At 42.0% G+C, this 6,753-nt stretch overlaps 1 protein-coding gene across 3 annotated transcripts in view; it reads left to right on the top strand.

The window, feature by feature from the left end:
- The first annotated feature begins 3,770 nt into the window (after nucleotides 1-3,770).
- Nucleotides 3,771-6,753, top strand: part of spop (speckle type BTB/POZ protein) — a 121,600-nt gene continuing 118,617 nt past the window's right edge. The window contains exon 1 of one of the 3 annotated variants that reach the window (XM_078529582.1): nucleotides 3,771-3,827. The gene's annotated coding sequence lies outside the window, so the exon portion shown is untranslated. Of the gene's footprint in view, nucleotides 3,828-4,338; nucleotides 4,357-6,753 lie in introns of those variants that run through there. The other 2 variants (XM_078529583.1, XM_078529585.1) reach the window with 2 other exon arrangements.

The following is a 6,753-nucleotide window of genomic DNA, read 5'->3' as shown; positions in this document are numbered from 1 at the left end:
TTTGATGTGCCCCGAGGTGCAGCTGCAACATATATATAGCTGATACCCAGTGGTAATGACACCCATCAAAAAAGACATTGGGGCCTAAAGTTTCCAATGCAGGAGACACCATTGCTTTTTTCCCCTTTCTCCTCAGTGGAGTAGAAAGATTATTTTCCAGCTAAACCACTCATTTTGTTCCACTATATTCAGTTTTACTAAGATGTACTATTATTATTCAGTGAAGTTAAATAATTGATCAAATATAGTGTAATTTTGGAGTTTCTGGCACATTATGAGGTGGTGCATTAGTTTACAGTGACTGAACTGATCGCAACCTGTTTTTATTACATTGGATTCCGAGATATTTGCAAGTATTTTGGAAATCACATGCTTTAATTTTTCCATGATAACCTTGATAAGCCTTGATAATGGGTGATTCTTATAAGACAAAACAATCAGATACTGTCTAACATAATTAATGAAAAATTCTGTCATTAGGAAGAATGTTAGAAAATGAACTCTTCCTGTTACTATGGTGTGGACATTCTTGCTAACGAAAGTGCATTCACTGGTGGGAACTTGATAAAAAGGTGCCCGAAAATGGAACTTTTACATCCCTGGCATTCTTGTCTGCCTTATACAATCCATAAAGTGATGGACCTGGAAGTCCACTTCTTTTGTTTACTTCAGCGCAGAATGTGCAAGAGCTTCACTGGGCATCTCGTTTTCATTCAGCTGAAGGCATAATGAGATTGCCCTCAAATCTGTAACTTTGCTGATGCCAAAAGACAGAGTTTGCATTGCAATATACATGTGTATTGTTTTTCTCCCTGTGTTTCAGTGAGCTGACTGGGGGAAAAGCATAATAGGTGCAGGTTGGCAATAGTGCTGAGGTTTGGTAAGACCTCTGGCTTTAACCACCACCCTCACCTGCCCCCCCCTTCTTCCCCACCACCCCCCTTCTTCCCCCCCCACCCTCTTTTTCCTCCCCCCCCCCTCCCCAATGCTCCAGAAGATTGCAAGGATAGACAATCCTCCTCTAAGAGAGTGAAGAGCAAGTAATTTCTGGGTTCTCCAGTTTAAGTCTGTTTCTTTTTGTTATATTCCATGTTCTGGAATCAGAGAAGTAGCGTTCAGATGTTCCATTTTTAAGGAGCATGTACAGTGACAGATATTTGACTAACCTGCAGCCATCTTGTGTATCAGTAACTTAGTTGTAATGGCATCACAAAGCTAGGGTGTATTGGAAAGGCTTGCTGTCTGATGCCCTTTGTTACAAATTGCACATCTGCATGTGATAACTTCTTGGGTTTAGCATCAGGCTTCATTACATTATATCTCATTATAAAATAGCATGATCCATAATAATGAAGCCCTGCATTGTGTGTACTGGATAGTGTAATCTTACATGTGCCCTCATATACTTTCTCCCACCTTTGGAAATGTGAACCAATGACTGTTTTTAATGAATTGAGACCCCTGACTGCTCCCCAGCTTTGCAGGTCTGGGGATTGACCATTTGAGATACCAATTATATCTACAACCACAGTCCCCAACATGATGTGAATTTGTGGCAGCTGCCCTTGGGCTCTCCTGAATGAAGTCAATTCAACAGTATTCATGTGAATAATTAAACCCACGCCTAAACTAATATAGTATGTTAGAAATACCTCCTTGACAGATGTCTGTTCCTGGCTGTTGCGTAAAAATGCTTTCTTAGAGAGTTTGTAAGTTTGATGGGTCTGATCCCTAATGCGCTGAATTAATAGCAACATCTAAATATCGATTTCCCTGAAATTCCTCAGTCAAATAGTCAAAAACCTTTCAGTGATAATTTCAAATGTAGATGCCAGATTGGCCGTAAGTCATACTGCTGCATGGCCATGTGCATTGAGCATTTGTTGGGCTCTTAAGGTTGTGTAAAAACTTTCTGGAGGAGTTAGTAACACATTTTCAGGCAGGTGCTTCTTATAGGAAGGTGACATTACTTTGATATCTTCACTCAGGTGAATGATTTTTGCTGTATATTTAAAGCCAGATCTCACCTTGTCAGTTATTTCCTGCCATATGTTTCCGATTACTCTTGTTTGGGGGGGAAAGACCTTCAATGCCAGCAAAGAGAACCTTCTTTTGCAGCAGTACCTTGAAGGTGCCAGCCATGAATGTGCCCTTGAAATGTGAATCTTCCATTGGACAGAAATAGCGTGAAAGCTTGTTGCTTTTGCTAATTTCACATCAGATTGTTTTAAATAGCTGCTGCAGTTCTTTAAATTCACTGTTCAGTTTGGCCATAGGTTCTGAAGGATCTGACAATTAATAATAAATATTAAAAACAGAAATTGCTGGAAAGATTCAGCAGGCCTGACAGCATCTGTGGAGGGAGTTCCAAAGAAGAGTCATATTGAACTCAACGTTAACTCTGAGATAAAAACAGAAAGTGCTGAAAAAACTCAGCAGGTCTGGCAGCATCTGTGGAGAGAGAAACAGAGTTAGCATTTAGAGTCTGTACGACCCTTCTTCAGAGTGAAGAAGGATTATACGGACTCGAAACGTTAACTCTGTTTCTCTCTCCACAGATGCTGCCAGACCTGCTGAGCTTTTCCAGCATTTTCTGTTTTTGTTTCAGGTTTCCAGCATCCACAGTGTTTAGCTTTTATCAACGTTAACTCTGTTTCTTTCTCCACAATATTTTGCTTTTACTGACAGTTAGTAGTTTATGTAAATTAAATTTTGGACTGGGATCTATGAATTTCTGCCCTTATGTTTGGAAATTTAATATGAGCATTTAGGATTATAATGTCTGTATCTCCCTCGCAAAGTAGTGTCTCTTTCAAACAGTAAATTTCATGATAGTGGGAAAAGTGAATGCCCAATTTTGTCCTAATTTTGTACCAGTGAAGGATATATAAGTTCTATTGATGTTTTACAATTTTAATTGTCAATGAAATTGTTGCACGCCTAAAGTCACTTTAGAAACTTCATTTTTCCAATTCTCGTCAGCTTCCCATCATTTTCTACAGGCATAGAAGACTGTCAGTCAATGAGATTTTTTGGAAGGTGAATCTTGGACCTGTCAACCAGAGGTGAGAACAGGAACCAAGACATTGGTTTCTATTTCTATTAGTTTGTGTTCAAGAATTAATAGAATAGAATGTGTTAAGGTTTAGAGATAAGTGAGTAGAGTTGAAGGATTTCGTTTAAAAAAAAACAGGTATTCACAGTCAGAATTACAGTAGGTTCCAGAATGCCGAACAGGTACATCAAAGCAAGCGTCAAAATCGAAACATTCTAGGACCATTCATGCATAGAAAATAATGAACAGAAAATAACTCATCTGTGGACAGAGAAAAAACGCTTCGGGTCCATGACCTTTCATCAGATATTATTAACATGCCCCTGCACTCTAATGCCTTTTCTACACCACTCCTGTTGCTAACTGTGCTTTTGTGCAAACATATGAATTTTGTAGAAAACATTGCGAGAATCAATGAGTTTTGCTACATTGCACTGAGTTCCTCTTTTGCTTTTTGCCTTTATCAATGATGGCAACTCCGCCCTTCAAATGGACACAATGAAGGAAACGCGCATGCGTATGCTAACGAGGCGGCATTGCGAGCGCGCGGCGGTCCGCGTCTCTGCACACCGGCGGCGGCGGCGGGGGGGGAGGAGGTGGGGGCGTCATTTCCGGCTGGCGAGTGCGGGTCCCGGATGGGATGCGAGACGCTTGTTAACTCGTGAGGTCCCGGCTCAGAGGAGACGGTGGAAAAGGGGGAGGAGGAGAAGGAGGTTGGGGGGCGGGGATGGTGGTGATGGTGGCAAAGAGCGCAGCAGAGCCGCGAGAGTCTGTGAGTATGTCGGCGAGGGAAGGCCGTGAAAATAAAAAACGGACAAGTTTGAGAGGAAAAAAAAAAGGCGAGGGACGCGGCGGCGGCGGCGACGGGCGGGGGCCGGGGAGGAGGGAGAGGGAGAGGAGGAGGAGGAGGGGGTCAGACGGTGGCAGGAGGCGGGGGAGGCTTCCGCCTTCCCTCCGCAGGCTGCTGCAGTCCCGCAGGCCGCGCCGCCAGCCTCCGCCGCTCCTAAACTTTCCGCTCGACACTCCTGCGACCCCCCCCTCAGCACCCAGGGGGGAGGTTGGAGGCCGAGGCCGGGCGCAGTGACTTGGATCTGCCCCTGTGCCCATCCACCGGCCTCCCTTCCTGTGTGTGTGTGTGTGTGTGTGTGGGGAGCAGGCACCGAGCGGCTCTCTTCCCCCCCCCCCTTTGAAAAGTGACTCGTAGGTTTATTTACCTCCTTAAATCTTCAAATAAAATGAAAGGCAGCGTTTCAGAGTCTGTCTGACCGCACGAAATGCCCCAGTGTTTGGGGGGGTGGGTGGTGGTGGGGGTGGGGTGGGTGTGTGGGGTAAGTAAAAGCTTTTTCTGACTATAAAGTATGGGTGCAAAGTTTTGTGTGGAGAAATAAGTTGCCCTGTTTTCCTCGCCAGTGTTAGTTGAAGTGCTTTTGACGCAGGTTTTGACTGGATGGTGAGTCAATCCTGTGACTCCTGAGGTCACCCACTCCTGTGATGTCACAGCAGCTGCCCCAAGATCAGGCAAAGCTCGTGTAACTGCCACCAGAGCATCACAATTCCAGTTGGTTTTAACTGTTGGAATACACTGATGGCTCCTTTATCTTCAATCGAGCAAAAAGAGGCTAGTGAGTTTCACTTTTGAACCCAGACAGCAGTAGTCTTGACCGTGCTGCTACTTTCCATCAGTCTCATTTGCTCATCGTCACTGTTAGAAGTGTCACTTTCTAGCAATTTCATTGGTCAGCAGCGAATCATGTAACTGCATCTTGCCCCCTCTTCAATTCACAAGGCCCTGGACCAATGGTTAAAGACGGATTAAGTCAGACTGAGGACTTGACAGGCCTCAGCTTGTGCGGTAGTGTTGATGTAATATTCATAGTTTTTGGGGGAAATGACAGCTGCTGTGTCATTAGCAGTGTAACATCTCTGAGTCACTTGTGATATGGCGTTGCCAGAATGTTATAATGACTCTTAAAAGTTGGTTTTGTTGAGCAGGAAGGGCAAAAGTAGAATTGAGGTGAGGCAACAGAAAAGAGGGCAGACATTGTGGCAAGCTCTGGAAAAAGGGGTGAGCGTGTGAGTGCAGCCCAGCTTCAGTTCTGCAAGCAATATGGAGTGAAATAGACCAGTATTTTTATTTATAAATTCATTTTTTGCGTACAAGAAACACAATTTTATCTAGATTGACTTTGTAACTTCAATTGACTCATTTTCATTTGTGAAAATATACAGTATGTCCTCTTGTTAGGTGTTAGAATTGGGATCTTTGCAATTTGCAAGCACCTTTACTGCAGTGAAGGATTGAATCAGTAACTCAAACTAAACCATCTCTTCGTTGCTATAATTAAATACACTATAACACTTCTTTGTGTGAAGTGTGTTAAAAGGTAGTTCAAGTTTTAAAACCAATATTGATTTATCATCTCCCTCTTCTCCCATTCCTGTTCTTACCCCTTATATCCAAAACTACTGTCTCAGCAAATCTAAATTCCACTGTAATTCAGTTTTTAAAAAAAAACATTAGTTCAGCTGCGGTGGTCTTCATGCAGCTGTATTTTTCAAGCTGCTGTTTGGAACTGGAACAACAATAATGCTGATGTGCACATTGTGTAAGATTAAGCGATTTAATCCTACATCTCTGTACCACTTGATGCTTTGAGGTTGTGAGCTGAGTGTTGGAATGAATGGTGGATCTGCTCAAGCTCACTTGAGTTCTGGCCAGCCATTTTTGGGCAATGATCATTAATATTCACTGTTCCTAAAATCATAACTTTTCCGGCCAAAACTTAAATAGATAAGTGTAACCGGCTTTTCCATGATATTTGTATTGGTTACTTTAAAATATTTTTAAAGCATCATTCCATGGCAGCGACTTAAAAATCTGCAGAGTATCAACCAATAAATGAGGTTTGAGAACTGTTTGCAGTCAAATACTGTGTTGAGAAAAGGGATACCATTATAATTGTGGAAGTTGTTAATCTACTGCTTTCAAAGCATGGATTATTTGCATCTTTTTCTCTCTTCTCACCCAGGAGTGTTTTTCTTTTTAAATAGATAGACTTGAAAACAGTGCATGAAAAAAGGCCATTTATTTCATTAAAGTTTATTCCTCTCTTATTTTATCACTACTGAGTACCCAACAGCATTTGGAATACTTTAATATCCTTGACTCTGTCCTAATTTTAAATGTTAGATTTTATGCAGAGATTATGAGCACTGTCGCTGCCAAAACATTTAATGACATTTACTGGAAGTAATGGTAGGAAAACAGAGCTACTTTGTATTTTAGAGGGCCATGACTTAAATCATTCTTCTCATAAAACAAACATTAAAGTTTGGATTGGATATCAAAAAACTGACCCATGCTTAAACTAAAGTCCACGTGCAATGTTTAAAACAGATTTGCCTCCCTTGTGACTCTGTTGTAAATGTACCACCCCATATGACCTTCATTCAAAGAGAAAAAGACAATTCTGGATTTAGTCCCTGGTTTGTTCTAAGCTAGCTGATCCCTGAGCTTTCTGTTCCTGACTGATACCTTGCTGCAAAGTCTTCATGTGGTTGATGATCAGAAATAGGATTGAACTGGCTATAATGCTCCCTGTCAATCACAATCACTGTCTAGTGTCACATTTTAAGAAAGTTATTTTGGTGATGTCCAGTGGCATTGTCAGTGTATGAGTCAGTCTGTTAAGGATGTG

This window comes from Cetorhinus maximus, chromosome 25 (genome assembly GCF_964194155.1).
Source record: "Cetorhinus maximus chromosome 25, sCetMax3.hap1.1, whole genome shotgun sequence".
Taxonomy (NCBI): domain Eukaryota; kingdom Metazoa; phylum Chordata; class Chondrichthyes; order Lamniformes; family Cetorhinidae; genus Cetorhinus; species Cetorhinus maximus.
Note: the sequence above shows the minus strand (reverse complement) of the source record. Positions and strands in the feature narration are given on the sequence as shown.